Here is a 20,575-nt window from a genome sequence, read left to right as displayed (position 1 = left end):
GTTGAAAGGGCGAATTTTGGACAATTTCCCAGTAAAACTTGACCTTTTAAGGCCTGAGGGGGCGGGGCTTATGTGACATCATCAATCAACCATTCATTTGTCTTCGGGGGGCGATGACGATTGTCCATAGAAAATTACTTTAAATGTAATTCTTTTATTTATGAAATTAAAGATATTTGAATTTTTTTGGCGAGTGCTCGAACTTTGAGGCCTGGTCCCGCCCCTTCAGTATTTACGAAAAGTCAGTTTTATTTTCTCATTTTAATCGTCCATCGCTTCTGTTCGATCGCACACTATTTTTGAGACAATCGTGCGAAAAATGACCAAACTGTTCAACAAAATATAGAGCCTAGAAATGGCCAAAACGGGGTAAAAATGGCCACTTTAGTCCAAAATGGCCGACTTCCTGTTTGATATTGACCATGGGTGCAAGAGGCTTTTCTGTGCGTATTGTTGAGTTCTACAGGTGTACCAAATTTCATCACTCTACTATGAAAAAAGGTCAATGCGGAGGGGTATTTTTAATTTTCCAGGGGGCGCTGTTGAAACATTTTTATACCAACTTTCATGTTGACAGTGAAATACGTAAATTTCACGCACTTTCTATATTGGGCCAGAATTTGGTGACTTTTTGGATATGCTAAGACCCCCTAAAGGCCACCCAAAGACGCGGAAGAAAAAAAAAGAAAAATAAACGGAGCAGATACAATAGGCCTTCGCAGCGCTTCGCTGCTCGGGCCTAATTAAAGCTGCAAGCAGCGTCGTTCGGCCCTCGCAGCGAAGCTGCTCGCCCTCCTTCCGCACCCCCTCCACTCCATCCCCGACGCTCTCCAAACCCAGCTCCACGCTTCTCCATCCTGGCCGGCAGCCGGGGGCACCAGGGCACGTCTGGCAGAACAGAAAGTCAACCACCCCGACACCAGAAACCGTGAACGGCCTTCTCGTCCACACCTCACCCTGACTCAGCATCCCCTCTTAGCCCACCATTACACGTCTCACCACTAGGATACACTCTATCTTTACCACACTGGTGATGTGATGTTCAGTCTCGGGCAAATCGGAGGCTGTTTGTGGAAGTTACAGGCAAACGTAAGGTCACAGCGTCACGCCAGAAATCGCCATGGCATCAAAGCCCCTCCCTTTCTGAAAAGCTATCAGATCGGAATGGTCATTACAACATCATGAAGACAGTGCATGACCTTAGTGTCATGTTGACTAAATTAGAGGGGACAAATATGGGCATTTCACCATAAAACAGTAGACTTCCTGTAGTCAGGGGGCGGGGCTTAGGTGATGTCAGCTGTCCACATTGTCACTGTCTTCAGATGTGGTCAGTGATCACACAGACAAAGTTTGAAATTGATCTGATCATGCACATGGGAGTTATTAAGTCAAGTAACGTAATGGCGACTGGTCAAAGTTTGAGGCTTAGCCACGCCCACACCTTTATACTTATTTAAAATCCGACGGTTGAATTTTTTCCTCTATGTCTTAAGAGTATATAGCAGGAGTATGAAGGTGATCGGTGGAAAGGACGACGAGACATCATTCTCCTAATAAGGTGTGCGAAAACCACTAAATCGAGTACTTGGACCAAAATGGCCGACCTCCTGTGCGACATTGTACTTGGCTCCAAGAGACTTTTTTTTAGGTCCTGAGACACTACATTAGTGTGCCAAATTTCGTGATCCTCAGTCAAAGCATGGCTTGGGGCTGATAGTTTTAATGGTCCTAGGGGGCGCTATTTCATAAAATAGGCCACGCCCACAAACTTCAGCTGTCCAATTCTATTAGGGGTCAGAGTAAGATCACTCATCAGAAATTGTGTGGTGATGTCACAATGATTGAAGAAATGAGAGACAAACGTATTTCCATGGCTTGATGGTGAATTTCGCCATGCTCCCAAAGCCCCGCCTTTATTCGAAATCTGCCAGTACTATAAACCAAGTGACCTCAACTTGTCTGCTGCTATTTGCCAGTGATTGCTGGTGATTGGTTAAAAGGAGTCCAATAGGGAGCTGTGAAAAAAAGAGTGGCGTGGCGACAAGTCAAAGTTTGAGGCTTAGCCACGCCCACACCTTTATACTTATTTAAAATCCGTAGGTTGAATTTTTTCCCCTTTGTCTTAAGAGTCTATAGCAGAAGTTTGAAGGTGATTGGTGAAAAGGGCGATGGTGCAACACTCTCCAAACAACGTGTGCGAAAACCACTAAATCGAGTACTTGGACCAAAATGGCCGACTTCCTGTGCGACTTGGTGCTTGGCTCCAAGAGACTTTTTTGTAGGTCCTGAGACACCACATTAGTGTACCAAATTTCGTAATCCTCAGTCAAAGCATGGCTTGGGGCTGACAGTTTTAATGGTCCTAGGGGGCGCTATTTCAGAAAATAGGCCACGCCCACCGGATTTTCACATCATATTTTTTGGGGGGCAGGACTAGGATCACTCCCAAGAAGTTTCGTGGGGATATCTTTAGAAATGATGAAATGGGAGGCAAACGTATGGCCTAAGCGGTACGCCTGACTTCGCCGCGCAGCCACAGCCCCGCCTTCTGCAGAAAACTCCCATAAAGTGACGCCAAGCAACTCCAACTTGTCTTCAGTTACCTGCTACAAATTTGGGGTGATTATTTGAAAGGGCGAATTTTATAAAATTTCCCAGTAAAACTTGACCTTTTAAGTCCTGAGGGGGCGGGGCTTATGTGACATCATCAATCGACCATTCATTTGTCTTCGGAGGTTGATGACGATTGTCCATAGAACATTTCTTTAACTGTAGTTCTTTCATTTATGAAATTATAGCAATTTGAATTTTTTTGGCGAGTGCTCGAACTTTGAGGCCTGGTCCCGCCCCTTCAGTATTTACGAAAAGTCAATTTTATTGTCTCATTTGATTCGTCCATCGCTTCTGTTCGATCGCACACTATTTTTGAGACGATCGTGCGAAAAATGGCCAAACTGTTGAACCAAATATAGACCCTAGAAATGGTCAAAACGGGGTCAAAATGGCCACTTTAGTCCAAAATGGCCGACTTCCTGTTTGATATTGACCATGGGTGCAAGAGACTTTTCTGTGCGGACTGCTGAGTACTACAAGTATACCAAATTTCATAACTGTACGATAAACTAAGCTTTATGGAGAGGGGTATTTTTCACTTTTTAGGGGGCGCTGTCGAGCCACTTTCTTATCAACTTTCACATCGCCAAGGAAATACGTAAATTTCACGCACTTTCTATATTGGGCCAGATTTTGGTGACTTTTTGGATATGCTAAGACCCCCTAAGGGCCAGTCAAAGACGCGGAAGAAAAAAAAAATAATAATAATAATAATAATAAATTAAAGCTGCAAGCAGCGTCGTTCGGCCCTCGCAGCTCCGCGCCGCTCCGGCCTGGCCGGCAGCCCGGGGCACCAGGGCATGTCTGGCAGAACAGAAACGTCAATCATCCCGTCACCGGAAACAGCAAATGGCCTCCTAGTCCGCACCTCACTCTGACTAAGCATCCCCTCTGAGCTCACCATTAAATTGAATTGTAAGGTTACGGCGTTACGCCAGAATTCGCCATGGCATCAAAGCCCCTCCCTTTCTGGAAAGCTATCAGATTTGAATGGCCATTACAGCATCATGAAGACAGTGCATGACCTAGGTGTCATGTTGACTAAATTAGAGGGGACAAATATGGGCATTTCAGCATAAAATAATAACTTCCTTTAGTCAGGGGGCGGGGTTTAGATGATGTCAGCTGTCCACATTGTCATTGTTTACAGATATGGTCAATGATCACACAGACAAAGTTCAAAAAAGATCTGATCATGCACATGGGAGTTATTAAGTCAAGTAATGGCGAAAGGTCAAAGTTTGAGGCTTAGCCACGCCCACACCTTTCAACTTTTGAAAAATCCGACGGTTGAATTTTTTCCCCTATGCCTTAAGAGTATATAGCAGAAGTTTGAAGGCGATTGGTGAAAAGGGCGACGGAGCATCACTCTCCAAACAACGTGTGCGAAAACCACTAAATCGCGTACTTGGACCAAAATGGCCGACTTCCTGTGCAATTTTGTGATTGGCTCCAAGAGACTTTTTTGTAGGTCCTGATACACTACATTAGTGTGCCAAATTTTGTGAACCTCAGTCAAAGCATGGCTTGGGGCTGACTGTTTTAATGGTCCTAGGGGGCGCTATTTCAGAAATTAGGCCACGCCCACATATTTCAGCTGTCTATGTCTCTTTGTGGTCAGACTAGGATCACTCACAAGAAGTTTCGTAACGATATCACGACAAATGAAGAAATGAGAGGCAAACGTATTTCCATGGCGTGATGGCGATTTTCGCCATGCTCCCAAAGCCCTGCCTTTTTTTGAAACCTTCCAGTACTGGATAGCAAGTGACCTCAAGTTGTCTACTGCTATTTGCCAGAGACTCCTGCTGATTGGGTAAAAGGAATCCAGTAGGGAGCTGTGAAAAAAAGAGTGGTGCGGCGACAGGTCAAAGTTTGAGGCTTAGCCACGCCCACACCTTTCAACTTTTGAAAAATCCGACGGTTGAATTTTTTCCTCTATGTCTTAAGAGCAGATGGCAGAAGTTTGAAGGAGATTGGTGAAAATGGCGACGGAGCATCACTCTCCAAACAACGTGTGCAAAAACCACTAAATTGCGTACTTGGACCAAAATGGCCGACTTCCTGTGCAACTTTGCACTTGGCTCCAAGAGACTTTTTTGTAGGTCCTGAGACACCACATTAGTGTACCAAATTTCGTACTCCTCAGTCAAAGCATGGCTTGGGGCTGACAGTTTTAATGGTCCTAGGGGGCGCTATTTCAGAAAATAGGCCACGCCCACCGGATGTTCACATCAGATCTTTTGAGGGGCCGGACTAGGATCACTCACAACAAGTTTCGTGACGATATCTTTAGAAATGACGAAATGGAAGGCAAACGTAAGGCCACGGCGGTACGCCTGACTTCGCCGCGCCGCCACAGCCCCGCCTTCTGCCGAAAACTCCCATAAAGTGACGCCAAGCAACCTCCACTTGTCTTGAGTTACCAGCTACAAGTTTGTGGTGATTAAGTGAAATGGGGCAATTTGGGACCTTTCACAGTAAAACTTGACCTTTTTGGTCCTGAGGGGGCGGGGCTAGTGTGATGTCATCATCCGACCATTCAAATTACTTTGTGGCAGGATGACGAATGACCACAGAAAGTTTGGTAATTCTATTCCTTTCAGTTATTAAGTTATAGCAATTTAAAATTTTTTGGCGAGTAGTCAAACTTCGAGGCCTGGCCCCGCCCCTTCAACATATACGAAAAGTCAGAATCCTTGTCTCATTTTGTTCGCCCATCCCTTCTGAGCAATTTTACACAATTTTTGAGACGATCGTGCGAAAAATGATCGAGCAATCCAATCAGAAACGGACCCTAAAAACGGCAAAAACGGCAAAAAATCGCCATTTCAACCCAAAATGGCCGACTTCCTGTTTCATATTGACCATGCTTGCAAGAGACTTTTCTGTGCGGACTGTTGAGTACTACAAGTGTACCAAATTTCATAACTGTACGATAAACTAAGCTTTATGGGGAGGGTTTTTTTTCACTTTGTAGGGGGCGCTGTTCAGCCATTTTCTTTGCGATTTTTTTGGGACCTTTAAAATATCAAATTTTTCACCAGGCCTGACAAGTTTGCAAAATATTGTGAGTTTTGGGGTATGTTAAGGTCCCCATAAAGCCGTTCAAAGCGGGCTAAGAATAATAAAGAAAGAAAGAATAATTAAAGCTGCAAGCAGCGTCGTTCGGCCCTCGCAGCTCCGCGCCGCTCCGGCCTGGCCGGCAGCCCGGGGCACCAGGGCACGTCTGGCAGAACAGAAACGTCAACCACCCCGACACCAGAAACCGCAAATGGCCTCCTCGTCCGCACCTCACCCTGACTCAGCATCCCCTCTGAGCTCACCATTAAATTGAATTGTAAGGTTACGGCGTTACGCCAGAATTCGCCATGGCATCAAAGCCCCTCCCTATCTGGAAAGCTATCAGATCTGAATGGTCATTACAGCATCATGAAGACCGTGCATGACCTTAGTGTCATGTTGACTAAATTAGAGGGGACAAATATGGGCATTTCAGCATAAAACAATAGACTTCCTGTATTCAGGGGGCGGGGCTTAGGTGATGTCAGCTGTCCACATTGTCATTGTTTAAAGATATGGTCAATGATCACACAGACAAAGTTCGAAAAAGATCTGATCATGCACATGGGAGTTATTAAGTCAAGTAAAGTAATGGCGAAAGGTCAAAGTTTGAGACTTAGCCACGCCCACACCTTTCAACTTTTGAAAAATCCGACGGTTGAATTTTTTCTCCTATGTCTTAAGAGTAAATAGCAGAAGTTTGAAGGCGATTGGTGAAAAGGGCAACGGAGCATCACTCTCCAAACAACGTGTGCCAAAACAACTAAATCGCGTACTTGGACCAAAATGCCCAACTTCCTGTGCGACTTTGCACTTGGCTCCAAGAGACTTTTTTGTAGGTCCGGAGACACCTCATTAGTGTACCAAATTTCGTAATCCTCAGTCAAAGAATGGCTAGGGGCTGACAGTTTTAATGGTCCTAGGGGGCGCTATTTCAGAAAAATGGCCACGCCCACAAATTTTAGCTGTCCATTTCTATTGGGGGTCAGACTAGGATCACTCACAACAAATTTCGAGGTGATATCTCGATAACTTAAGAAATGAGAGGCAAACGTATTTCCATGGCGTGATGGCGATTTTCGCCATGCTCCCAAAGCCCCGCCTTTTTTCAAAACCTGCCAGTACTGGAGACAAAGTAACCTCAACTTGTCTACTGCTGTTTGCCACAGAATCCTGGTGTTTGGGTAAAAGGAGTCCAGTAGGGAGCTGTGAAAAAAAGAGTGGCGTGGCGACAGGTCAAAGTTTGAGGCTTAGCCACGCCCACATCTTTCAACTTTTGAAAAATCCGACGGTTGAATTTTTTCCCCTATGTCTTAAGAGTATATAGCAGAAGTTTGAAGGAGATTGGTGAAAAGGGCGACGGAGCATCACTCTCCAAACAACGTGTGCGAAAACCACTAAATCGCGCACTTGGACCAAAATGGCCGACTTCCTGTGCGACTTTGCGCTTGGCTCCAAGAGACTTTTTTGTAGGTCCTGAGACACCACATTAGTGTACCAAATTTCGTAATCCTCAGTCAAAGCATAGCTTGGGGCTATTAGTTTAAATGGTCCTAGGGGGCGCTATTTAAGAAAATAGGCCACGCCCACTAAATTCAGATATCTATGTCGCTTGGGGGTCAGACTAGGATCACGCACCAGAAGTTTCGTAGCAATATCACGATAACTGAAGAAATGAGAGGCAAACATACTTCCATGGCGTGATGGCGATTTTCGCCATGCTCCTGAAGCCCCGCCTTTTTTTGAAACCTGCCAGTACTGGATACCAAGTGACCTCAAGTTGTCTACTGCTGTTTGCCAGAGATTCCTGCTGATTGGGTAAAAGGAGTCCAGTAGGGAGCTGTGAAAAAATGAGTGGCGTGGCGACAGGTCAAAGTTTGAGGCTTAGCCACGCCCACATCTTTCAACTTTTGAAAAATCCGACGGTTGAATTTTTTCCTCTTTGTCTTAAGAGTATATAGCAGACGTTTCAAGGAGATTGGTGAAAAGGGCGACGGAGCATCACTCTCCAAACAAGGTGTGCGAAAACCAGTAAATCGCGTACTTGGACCAAAATGGCCGACTTCCTGTGCGACTTTGCACTTGGGTCCAAGAGACTTTTTTGTAGGTCCTGAGACACCACATTAGTGTACCAAATTTCGTAATCTTCAGTCAAAGCATGGCTTGGGGCTGACAGTTTTAATGGTCCTAGGGGGCGCTATTTCAGAAAATAGGCCACGCCCACCGGATGTTCACATCAGATCTTTTGGGGGGCCAGACTAGGATCACTCACAAGAAGTTTCGTGATGATATCTTTAGAAATGACGAAATGGGAGGCAAACGTAAGGCCACGGCGGTACGCCTGACTTCGCCGCGCCGCCACAGCCCCGCCCTCTGCCGAAAACTCACATAATGTGACACCAAGCAACCCCCACTTGTCTTGAGTTACCAGCTACAAATTTGTGGTGATTTAGTGAAATGGGGCAATTTGGGACCTTTCACAGTAAAACTTAACCTTTTTGGTCCTGAGGGGGCGGGGCTTGTGTGATGTCATCATGCGACCATTCAATTTACTTTGTGAGGTGATGACGAATGACCACAGAAAGTTTGGTAACTCTATTCCATTCAGTTATGAAGTTATAGCAATTTAAAAATTTTTGGCGAGTAGTCAAACTTCGAGGCCTGGCCCCGCCCCTTCAGTATTTACGAAAAGTCAATTTTATTGTCTCATTTTGTTCGCCCATCTCTTCTGAGCAATTTTACAGAATTTTTGAGATGATCGTGCAAAAAATGATCGAGCAATCCAATCAGAAACGGACCCTAAAAACGGCCAAAACGGCAAAAAATCGCCATTTCAACCCAAAATGGCCGACTTCCTGTTTGATATTGACCATGCTTGCAAGAGACTTTTCTGTGCGGACTATTGAGTACTATAAGTGTACCAAATTTCATAACGGTACGATAAACTAAGCTTTATGGAGAGGGTTTTTTTTTCATTTTCTAGGGGGCGCTGTTCAGCCAATTTCTTTGCGATTTTTTTGGGACCTTTAAAATATCAAATTTTTCACCAGGCCTGACAAGTATGCAAAATATTGTGAGTTTTGGGGTATGTTAAGGTCCCCAAAAAGCCATTCAAAGCGGCACCGGAATAATAAATAAAAATAATAATTAAAGCTGCAAGCAGCGTCGTTCGGCCCTCGCAGCTCCGCGCCGCTCCGGCCTGGCCGGCAGCCCGGGGCACCAGGGCACGTCCGCGGAACAGAAACGTCGACCACCCTGACACCAGAAACCGCAAATGGCCTCCTAGTCCGCACCTCACCCTGACTCAGCATCCCCTTTGAGCTCACCATTAAATTGAATTGTAAGGTCATGGCGTCATGCCAGAATTCGCCATGGCATGAAAGCCCCTCCCTATCTGGAAAGCTATCAGATCTGAATGGTCATCACAACATCATGAAGACAGGGCATGTCCTTAGTATCATGTTGACTAAATTAGAGGGGACAAATATGGGCATTTCCCCATAAAACAATAGACTTCCTATTATCAGGGGGCTGGGCTTAGGTGATGTCAGCTGTCCACAATGACGTTGCCTTGAGATGTGGTCAGTGATCACACAGACAAAGTTTGATATAGTTCTGATTGTGCACATGGGAGTTATTAAGTCAAGTAATGTAATGGCGAAAGGTCAAAGTTTGAGGCTTAGCCACGCCCACACCTTTATACTTATTTAAAATCCGACGGTTGAATTTTTTCCACTATATCTTAAGATTATCTAGCAGAAGTTACAAGGCGATTGCTGAAAAGGGCGATGGAGCATCACTCTCCAAACAACGTGTGCGAAAACCACTAAATCGAGTACTTGGACCAAAATGGCCGACTTCCTGTGCGACTTTGCACTTGGCTCCAAGAGACTTTTTTGTAGGTCCTGAGACACCACATTGGTGTACCAAATTTCGTAATCCTCAGTCAAAGCATGGCTTGGGGCTGACAGTTTTAATGGACCTAGGGGGCGCTAATTCAAAAAAATAGGCCACGCCCACAAACTTAAGCTGACCATTTCTATTGGGGGTCAGACTAGGATCACCCACAACAAATTTCGAGGTGATATCACGATAAAAGAAGAAATGAGAGGCAAACGTATTTCCATGGCGTGATGGCGAATTTCGCCATGCTCCCAAAGCCCCGCCTTTTTTCAAAACCTTCCAGTACTGGAGACCAAGTGACCTCAACTTGTCTGCTGCTATTTACCAGAGATTCCTGGTGATTGGGTAAAAGGCGTCCAATAGGGAGCTGTGAAAAAAAGAGTGGTGTGGTGAAAGGTCAAAGTTTGAGGCTTAGCCACGCCCACACCTTTTTACTTATTTAAAATCCGACGGTTGAATTTTTTCCTCTATGTCTTAAGAGCATATAGGAGAAGTTTGAAGGCGATTGGTGAAAAGGGCGACGGAGCATCACTCTCCAAACAACGTGTGTGAAAACCACTAAATCGCGCACTTGGACCAAAATGGCCGACTTCCTGTGCGACTTTGCACTTGGCTTCAAGAGACTTTTTTGTAGGTCCTGAGAGACCACATTAGTGTACCAAATTTCGTAATCCTCAGTCAAAGCATGGCTTGGGGCTGACAGTTTTAATGGTCCTAGGGGGCGCTATTTCAGAAAATAGGCCACGCCCACCGGATGTTCACATCAGATCTTTTGGGGGGGCGGACTAGGATCACTCACAATAAGTTTCGTGGCGATATCTTTAGAAATGACGAAATGGGAGGCAAACGTAAGGCCTCAGCGGTACGCCTGACTTCGCCGCGCCGCCACAGCCCCGCCCTCTGCCGAAAACTCCCATAAAGTGACGCAAAGCAACCCCCACTTGTCTTGAGTTACCAGCTACAAATTTGTGGTGATTGAGTGAAATGGGGCCATTTGGGACCTTTCAAAGTAAAACTTGACCTTTTTGGTCCTGAGGGGGCGGGGCTTCTGTGATGTCATCATCCGACCATTCAATTTACTTTGTGGGTGGATGACAAATGACCACACAAAGTTTGGTAACTCTATTCCATACAGATATGAAGTTATAGCAATTTAAATTTTTTTGGCGAGTAGTCAAACTTCGAGGCCTGGCCCCGCCCCTTCAGTATTTACGAAAAGTCAATTTTATTGTCTCATTTTGTTGGCCCATCTCTTCTGAGCAATTTTACACCAGTTTTGAGACGATCGTGCGAAAATTGATTGAGCAATCCAATCAGAGATGTACCCTAAAAACGGCCAAAACGCCAAAAAATCGCCATTTAAACCCAAAATGGCCGACTTCCTGTTTGATATTGACCATGCTTGCAAGAGACTTTTCTGTGCGGACTGCTGAGTACTACAAGTGTACCAAATTTCATAACTGTACGATAAACTAAGCTTTATGGAGAGGGGTTTTTTTCACTTTGTAGGGGGCGCTGTTCAGCCATTTTCTGTGCGATTTTTTTGGGACCTTTAAAATATCAAATTTTTCACCAGGCCTGACAAGTATGCAAAATATTGTGAGTTTTGGGGTATGTTAAGGTCCCCAAAAAGCCGTTCAAAGCGGACACGGAATAATAAAAAATAATAAACAGAGCAAAAACAAGAGGCCTTCGCAGCGCTTTCGCTGCTCGGGCCTAATAAACAGAGCAAAAACAAGAGGCCTTCGCAGCGCTTTCGCTGCTCGGGCCTAATTAAAGCTGCAAGCAGCGTCGTTCGGCCCTCGCAGCTCCGCGCCGCTCCGGCCTGGCCGGCAGCCCGGGGCACCAGGGCATGTCTGGCAGAACAGAAACGTCAATCATCCCGTCACCGGAAACAGCAAATGGCCTCCTAGTCCGCACCTCACCCTGACTAAGCATCCCCTCTGAGCTCACCATTAAATTGAATTGTAAGGTTACGGCATACGCAAGAATTCGCCATGGCATCAAAGCCCCTCCCTTTCTGGAAAGCTATCAGATTTGAATGGCCATTACAGCATCATGAAGACAGTGCATGACCTAGGTGTCATGTTGACTAAATTAGAGGGGACAAATATGGGCATTTCAGCATAAAATAATAACTTCCTTTAGTCAGGGGGCGGGGCTTAGATGATGTCAGCTGTCCACATTGTCATTGTTTACAGATATGGTCAATGATCACACAGACAAAGTTCGAAAAAGATCTGATCATGCACATGGGAGTTATTAAGTCAAGTAATGGCGAAAGGTCAAAGTTTGAGGCTTAGCCACGCCCACACCTTTCAACTTTTGAAAAATCCGACGGTTGAATTTTTTCCCCTATGCCTTAAGAGTATATAGCAGAAGTTTGAAGGCGATTGGTGAAAAGGGCGACGGAGCATCACTCTCCAAACAACGTGTGCGAAAACCACTAAATCGCGTACTTGGACCAAAATGGCCGACTTCCTGTGCAATTTTGTGCTTGGCTCCAAGAGACTTTTTTGTAGGTCCTGGGACACCACATTAGTGTACCAAATTTCGTAATCCTCAGTGAAAGCATGGCTTGGGGCTATTAGTTTAAATGGTCCTAGGGGGCGCTATTTCAGAAATTAGGCCACGCCCACATATTTCAGCTGTCTATGTCTCTTTGGGGTCAGACTAGGATCACTCACCAGAAGTTTCGTAACGATATCACGATAAATGAAGAAATGAGAGGCAAACGTATTTCCATGGCGTGATGGCGATTTTCGCCATGCTCCCAAAGCCCCGCCTTTTTTTGAAACCTTCCAGTACTGGATACCAAGTGACCTCAAGTTGTCTACTGCTATTTGCCAGAGACTCCTGCTGATTGGGTAAAAGGAGTCCAGTAGGGAGCTGTGAAAAAAAGAGTGGCGCGGCGACAGGTCAAAGTTTGAGGCTTAGCCACGCCCACACCTTTCAACTTTTGAAAAATCCGACGGTTGAATTTTTTCCCCTATGCCTTAAGAGTATATAGCAGAAGTTTGAAGGCGATTGGTGAAAAGGGCGACGGAGCATCACTCTCCAAACAACGTGTGCGAAAACCACTAAATCGCGTACTTGGACCAAAATGGCCGACTTCCTGTGCAATTTTGTGCTTGGCTCCAAGAGACTTTTTTGTAGGCCCTGGGACACCACATTAGTGTACCAAATTTCGTAATCCTCAGTTAAAGCATGGCTTGGGGCTATTAGTTTAAATGGTCCTAGGGGGCGCTATTTCAGAAATTAGGCCACGCCCACATATTTCAGCTGTCTATGTCTCTTTGGGGTCAGACTAGGATCACTCACCAGAAGTTTCGTAATGATATCACGATAAATGAAGAAATGAGAGGCAAACGTATTTCCATGGCGTGATGGCGATTTTCGCCATGCTCCCAAAGCCCTGCCTTTTTTTGAAACCTTCCAGTACTGGAGACCAAGTGACCTCAAGTTGTCTACTGCTATTTGCCAGAGACTCCTGCTGATTGGGTAAAAGGAGTCCAGTAGGGAGCTGTGAAAAAAAGAGTGGCGCGGCGACAGGTCAAAGTTTGAGGCTTAGCCACGCCCACACCTTTCAACTTTTGAAAAATCCGGCGGTTGAATTTTTTCCTCTATGTCTTAAGAGCAGATGGCAGAAGTTTGAAGGAGATTGGTGAAAATGGCGACGGAGCATCACTCTCCAAACAACGTGTGCGAAAACCACTAAATTGCGTACTTGGACCAAAATGGCCGACTTCCTGTGCAACTTTGCACTTGGCTCCAAGAGACTTTTTTGTAGGTCCTGAGACACCACATTAGCGTACCAAATTTCGTACTCCTCAGTCAAAGCATGGCTTGGGGCTGACAGTTTTAATGGTCCTAGGGGGCGCTATTTCAGAAAATAGGCCACGCCCACCGGATGTTCACATCAGATCTTTTGAGGGGCCGGACTAGGATCACTCACAACAAGTTTCGTGACGATATCTTTAGAAATGACGAAATGGAAGGCAAACGTAAGGCCATGGCGGTACGCCTGACTTCGCCGCGCCGCCACAGCCCCACCTTCTGCCGAAAACTCCCATAAAGTGACGCCAAGCAACCTCCACTTGTCTTGAGTTAACAGCTACAAGTTTGTGGTGATTAAGTGAAATGGGGCAATTTGGGACCTTTCACAGTAAAACTTGACCTTTTTGGTCCTGAGGGGGCGGGGCTTGTGTGATGTCATCATCCGACCATTCAATTTACTTTGTGGCTGGATGACGAATGACCACAGAAAGTTTGGTAATTCTATTCCTTTCAGTTATGAAGTTATAGCAATTTAAATTTTTTTGGCGAGTAGTCAAACTTCGAGGCCTGGCCCCGCCCCTTCAACATGTACGAAAAGTCAGAATCTTTGTCTCATTTTGTTCGCCCATCCCTTCTGAGCAATTTTACACAATTTTTGAGACGATCGTGCAAAAAATGATCGAGCAATCCAATCAGAAACGGACCCTAAAAAGGGCCAAAACGGCAAAAAATCGCCATTTCAACCCAAAATGGCCGACTTCCTGTTTGATATTGACCATGCATGCAAGAGACTTTTCTGTGCGGACTGTTTAGTACTATAAATGTACCAAATTTCATAACTGTACGATAAACTAAGCTTTAAGGAGAGGGGTTTTTTTCACATTGTAGGGGGCGCTGTTCAGCCATTTTCTTTGCGATTTTTTTGTGACCTTTAAAATATCAAATTTTTCACCAGGCCTGACAAGTTTGCAAAATATTGTGAGTTTTGGGGTATGTTAAGGTCCCCAAAAAGCTGTTCAAAGGGGGCACGGAATAACAAAAAATAATCAGAGCAAAAACAAGAGGCCTTCGCAGCGCTTTCGCTGCTCGGGCCTAATAATAATCAGAGCAAAAACAAGAGGCCTTCGCAGCGCTTTCGCTGCTCGGGCCTAATTAAAGCTGCAAGCAGCGTCGTTCGGCCCTCGCAGCGAAGCTGCTCGCCCTCCTTCCGCACCCCCTCCGCTCCATCCCCGACCCTCTCCAAACCCAGCTTCGCGCTTCTCCTTCCTGTCCGGCAGCCGGGGGCACCAGGGCACGTCTGGCAGAACAGAAAGTCAACCACCCCGACACCAGAAACCGTGAACGGCCTCCTCGTCCACACCTCACCCTGACTCAGCATCCCCTCTGAGCCCGCCATTACACGTCTCACCACTAGGAGATACTCTATCTTTACCACACTGGTGATGTGATGTTCAGTCTCGGGCAAATCGGAGGCTGTTTGTGGAAGTTACAGTCAAACGTAAGGTCACAGCGTCACGCCAGAATTCGCCATGGCATCAAATCCCCTCCCTTTCTGAAAAGCTAGCAGATCTGAATGGTCATTACAACATCATGAAGACAGTGCATGACCTTAGTGTCATGTTCACTAAATTAGAGTGGACAAATATGGGCATTTCACCATGAAAAAATCGACTTCCTGTAGTCAGGGGGCGGGGCTTAGGTGATGTCAGCTGTCCACATTGTCATTGTCTTGAGATGTGGTCAATGATCACACAGACACAGTTTGATATAGATCTGATCATGCACATGGGAGTTGTTAAGTCAAGGAATGTAATGGCAAAAGGTCAAAGTTTGAGGCTTAGCCACGCCCACACCTTTATACTTATTTGAAATCCGATGGTTGAATTTTCCCCCCTTTGTCTTAAGAGTATGTAGCAGAAGTTTGAAGGCGATTGGTGAAAAGGGCGATGGTGCAACACTCTCCAAACAACGTGTGCGAAAACCACTAAATCGAGTACTTGGACCAAAATGGCCGACTTCCTGTGCGACTTTGCACTTAGCTCCAAGAGACTTTTTTGTAGGTCCTGAGACACCTTATTAGTGTGCCAAATTTCGTGTTCCTCAGTCAAAGCATGGCTTGGGGCCATAGACTGTACATATACTGGACATACGGATTCCATTGGCTTCAATAACACGTTTGTTGTCTATAATGGGAGGTGGCCACCACCGCCATTTTGACCGTGTCACAGGTTCCGTCCAGCCCAGACAATTCCATAAAAGGGAAGAGAGGAGGGGCTGAGGGTGTGGCTGTAAGGCTGGGCTCGAGTGACGACACCCAGGCGAACTAGCTACGAGCTAACCTGAAGCTAACCCTGGCTAACCCAAAGCTAAAGCGGAGGTGGGAGCCGAGCTAACGGATGTAGCCACCTAGCTTCAACCCAACCGGAGCTAACTGGAACACCCATCGACCTGAACCTTACACGGAGTTTAGGTGGAGGTTTTCTGCGCCTGTTCGTGAGAAGTACCTGTATTAAAAAAGTTTTAAATCGGTAAGTTTATAATTTATTTCCGTAATGAAAACATTTTGCTTTGAGCAAGTTTTCAGTACAGTTTTTTTCGGCGCTATCACTCCTGAGTCGCACCAGCCATTAAATGTATCATGAATAAGAGAAAATATATTTAAGTCGTATTTTGGGGGGACATTTTATTATCTTTCTTACAAAATCTGAGACCAAGCGTTTCACATAGCAACACAAGCACCGGTAACCATAACAGAATGAACAACAGCCAGCAGAGGAGAGGATGGCGGTGTTTCAAACCCTCCCGGCCGGCGAGGACAGCTCATTCCTGGGCTGGAGCCGGCCCTCAGCACCCCGCCACAGGCTCTAACAGATGCTGGCGGTGTTTGAAACCCTCCCAGCGGGACAGGGGAACTCATTCTTGTGTGGGTCGGAGTCGGCCCGCAGCAGCGCGGTGTAGCCTACATATTTTGTTATATAAGTCGCTCCGGAGTATAAGTAGCAGGACCTGCCAGAAAATGTAAAAAAGTGCGAGTTAAGGTCCGGAAAATATGGCAGTTATTAGTATTCGAGCTAAATTAGCAGCGTAAATACATTTCATATATTTCCAAAATGTTATACTTGTTTGTATCTTGTACAGCCAACTAGTCTTTATTCTGGACTCAGTACAATTTACCAAAAGTAAAGAGACATTCTACAGATGAAGTAAGCACAAGATAACTTACTGGAAGACACGGAATTATCATCAGAACCAGAACAAGAGAGCCTGATAACAGTCGTGAAAATAACAGTTAAAAAGTATGTATGTATAATAGAAATAAAAATATATTAGAATTAGTGTAACTCACTGTGATCCAAACAATAAATCAGCCATAGCTGATTAGTAAATATGACATGAGGTCTGGGAGTTTTTAATTTTCATTTTCATTTTTTTCTTAGATCTGTTTAAATGTCACCATGGCAGCCTGTGTGTCTCCAACATCAGCTACACAAAGCATCAAGTGTAAGTTCCACATACCTGTCTCACCACTTCATGTATGGTTTTGTACTTTAAACAATTATGACAAACCTGTTATTTTTTCTCCATAGCCATTTGGATCATTGGAGACAGCTACGTGAGGCGTGGTGCCCAGAGAGCTGCAGAGACAACCTTGGCCTCCCTGACGTCTGTGTCTCCTGGTACGGTTGGGGTGGACCATCGACATACATACATACATGTGCTGACACTGTGCCCTGTTTTATAAAATGTAGTGTTAAAAATAAATGTTTTTGCTCAATTACTGGAATTTCTTTAGTTAAGACAAAAGTGAGGAATAATCATTTACAAGTTATTTGAACAACAGGCCCATTTTAAATCCCAACAGTTTCTTAGCAGACAATAGAAATGTGTTCTTTACTTGGTTTAAAAATCTTACTAAAATAGTGCCGTATTGCAAAACCCAATCATACTTATGTAAACATTAGCTTTGTAGATATTTTTTACAGATATATATTTGTGTGCAACAAATCCAAACTTAGTTTGTCATTCTTTATTGAAAAACAACAAAATACAGTTATACAGAAGTGTGGGAAAATGATAATGTGAAACTATTGCTATTTAAATGTAATCCTATTTATCTTTAAAAAGAAAAACTCTAAAAATGTCCTGTACAGCATCATGACAGAAGAATGGTGGTCTGTCTGTCAGAATGTGCTGAACAGATTTGCTCTTTGAGGAGGAGTGTCATGTTTGGAGGAAGGTACTTAACCCAAGACATGCAGAATACAACACTGACCAAAAACTGATGGAAAAAATGATTTATTTATAAGGAGGAACTTAAGGTGCACAGATAAGTCTGTGGTTGGAACTGCAACAACAGCTCAGCGTCTGGAGGAGGGAGAACACAGGTGAGCTTAGGTTCTGGTTTCAAAATCCATTGTAGGCAGGCAGAGGTGTTCAGCAGACTTACTGTGGTGGGTGTATGTGTTGGCTGGAGGAGGGAGAGGTAGAGAGCCGGGGGAAGCGCAGGAGAGGGAGCAGAGGTGGAGAGAAGCGGGGCGTCCTGGTGGATGGGGCACTGGGTGAGATGAGAGGTGGGTTATGGAGGGTGGTGATAAGGTCCGTGTATTGAATATCCAAATCCTGGAGTAGAGGTCAGTATCCAATGAGGTCGACAGGAATCCTGAAGAATGGTAAATCCAATATAAGAGCAAAAACACTACGAAATAACATTAATCCTAGGAACACTAGAGGTAACACGAGTGGCTGGTTACTACCAAAACTGAGGCAATCTTCTGGCGTCAAATTGTGTCCTCCATCCACCTTAAATAGGAAAGCACCCCGCTGATCGCTGATCAGGAACGGCTGGGGTGGAGTCACCAGAACCATGAAGAACGTGTCTCCAGAGACAACTCGGGTCCTGGTACCGATCAGGAAAGCGGACCTTATCACCCAGAGCTGCCAGGTCACGCTCAAAGCCTTCATGTTCACGCTGCAGAGCCTGAACGCTGGCCAGGTGGTGGCCGTAGTTGTCTGTGTTCAGGGCCTGGTTCTTCTCCTCGATCCACTCTTTGGTCTCATCAGCGTCTCTGAGAAGACATAAGAACTCCGTCTGAGTGTGGGTCCAAACTCTACTGACCCGTAAGCGGCACATAAGTGTGCGGGGTACCTGTGGAAGCGCTACACCTCATGGGCGCTGCCCAGCATGTTGCAGCGAGCGCCAGCGGTTGTTCAGCTCCTGGAGAGAAACCAAACCCAGTGAGATGAAGGTGGACGCCAGCGGGCTGGACGCCGGACGAGGAAACCTGGAGACGGATCGCTCAGACAGGAAGGGAAGAGCTTCCTCTTACCTTGATGGAATTAAAGTTAGCCGTCGTCTGAACGCCCAACCGTACGGTCTGAGGTCAAAGGTCACAGGAAACACACACCAGTCAGCAGTCATACAGATGCATAAAGATAACTGTAGCCATGGCAACCAGCTGACATGTCCCCACTTTCACCAGCACCTGGTGCCTGCCGGGTCACCTGAATTCCTGTGTGATTTCAGCACGGTCGGCCGTGACTGCGGCCATCAGAGGTGACCTCTGATCAGCTGAATGAACTCACCTTCTAGGGTGACGCCGTGTTACCCCGGGTTTCCACGGGAGCCGTCAGCAGCACGTTACTGCAGCAGCACGTCTTGCTCGCGTAAGCTGCTGCTCGGCCCTTCCCACGAGACGCGAAGCAGCAGGGGAGCAGCTGTCACCGACCGAGCACGAAGTCACACGAGTGACTTCATCAGTAAACACAACAACAAGCAGGAGAAAACTACAACAAGGTTTGTGTTTTATGTTCTGTCCGTTTTATAATCGCCAATACGGACCTGAAAAACAAAGGAGACCGCTAGCTAGGTGATAACTTCTCACGGGGCCGCTCAGTTAGTAACCTTTTTTAAAAGTAAAGCAACCGGAAGGCAGTACGTTCTTTATTCTGAAAATCTCGGGAGCTTCTCTCAATTTCTGCGTCCGATTTCCTGTCTTTCCTTCCCCAAAAATGTAGAACTTGACCCGTTTCAGAGGCGTCGCGCGTAGAAAATAGAACCGGCGCGTAAGGGCCGCGACATGCTGCTCCTGAGAAGCGGCCGACTCGCGCTGCTGACGGCTCCAGTGGAAAAGGTTCTGTTGACCACAGCGGTTCCTATCAGCAGCTATGACGTGCTGCTGCAGTAACGTGCTGCTGACGACTCCTGTGGAAAGCCGGGGTTAGAGTCGGCTTCATCCTGTAAACAAACAAATGAGTGGTAACAAAAACACCACGTCTGGTTCTGGTGGAGGCGGAGGACAACACGCACCTTTCCAGGAGCAGAACCCAGATGTTCTTGTTGCTACAAACAGAGACGAGCAGAGTTAACAAACCAGGAAGTGAGAGGGACCAGCTGCTGCAGACAGGTGACGCTCACCTGAGCCTGAACCATAGGAGCCTCCTCAGCCATCAGACCTTCTGACTCCAGTTCAGATGCCACCTTGTTGATGTCCCTCAGGCGGGACTCGTTGGCCTTCAGGTCCTGCAGGACAAAAACACCTGCTGATTATCACCTGAGCTGATCTGACAGCTGCTGCTGGAAGACGGAGAGGAGGAAAAGTCCGACCTTCTGGAAGTCGTCAAACTTCTTCTGCAAGACCTCGACCTGCTCCAGGTCCAACCCGTCTCTCCATCCTCATTCAGCTAAAGACGCGAGTTCAAGTAAAACAACCTAAAGTCACACAAACACAAAGCAGGTGTGGAGATGTTCGCTCTGAGCTGGAGGTTGTTCCTCGGCTGTGAAGGGCACACGAACCTTGTTGGTGCTGTTGAGCAGCGTGAGGATGTCGCCCTTCTTGATGGTGACCTCTCCAGGACTCTTCTCCTGGTAGTCGTACAGAGCCAGAACCAGCTCCTTCCCGGTCTCATCGTCAGTTGGAGCCACTTGTTGCTGTCGGGTTAACAGGTCTGGTGTTAGAACGTGGTGGATAAGAATGTTCTGACGGGCCGAGGGTTCTGAACCAGCGAAGTGACCTGGACCCAAACAAAGTGAGCCAGAACCTGCAGACACCTCAGAAACATGTCAGGACCAGACCTGCTCTACCCTCCTCCACTATGGTCTCTCCTTTCTGGGTGACAGCCTTGATGCGAGGTTCATGACCTGTGATCTCAGCCTGCAGAGCCTCGTGCTTCTTCAGCAGGTTCTGGACACCAATCAGGTCCTTCCCTGAGGACACAT

The 20,575-nt window shown here is 46.2% G+C and overlaps 1 long non-coding RNA gene across 1 annotated transcript; it reads right to left on the bottom strand.

Moving 5' to 3' along the window:
- Positions 1-19,462: 19,462 nt before the first annotated feature.
- LOC139072330 (uncharacterized) lies at positions 19,463-20,288 on the bottom strand. The gene is made up of 5 exons (XR_011521850.1): positions 20,153-20,288; positions 19,964-20,068; positions 19,775-19,879; positions 19,667-19,699; positions 19,463-19,594 (listed from the first exon to the last, which is right to left on the bottom strand). It is a non-coding gene; the product is annotated as an uncharacterized lncRNA (long non-coding RNA).
- Positions 20,289-20,575: the final 287 nt, after the last annotated feature.

The sequence above is a fragment of the Nothobranchius furzeri genome, chromosome 10 (assembly GCF_043380555.1).
Source record: "Nothobranchius furzeri strain GRZ-AD chromosome 10, NfurGRZ-RIMD1, whole genome shotgun sequence".
In the NCBI taxonomy this organism is placed as follows: Eukaryota; Metazoa; Chordata; class Actinopteri; order Cyprinodontiformes; family Nothobranchiidae; genus Nothobranchius; species Nothobranchius furzeri.
Note: the sequence above shows the minus strand (reverse complement) of the source record. Positions and strands in the feature narration are given on the sequence as shown.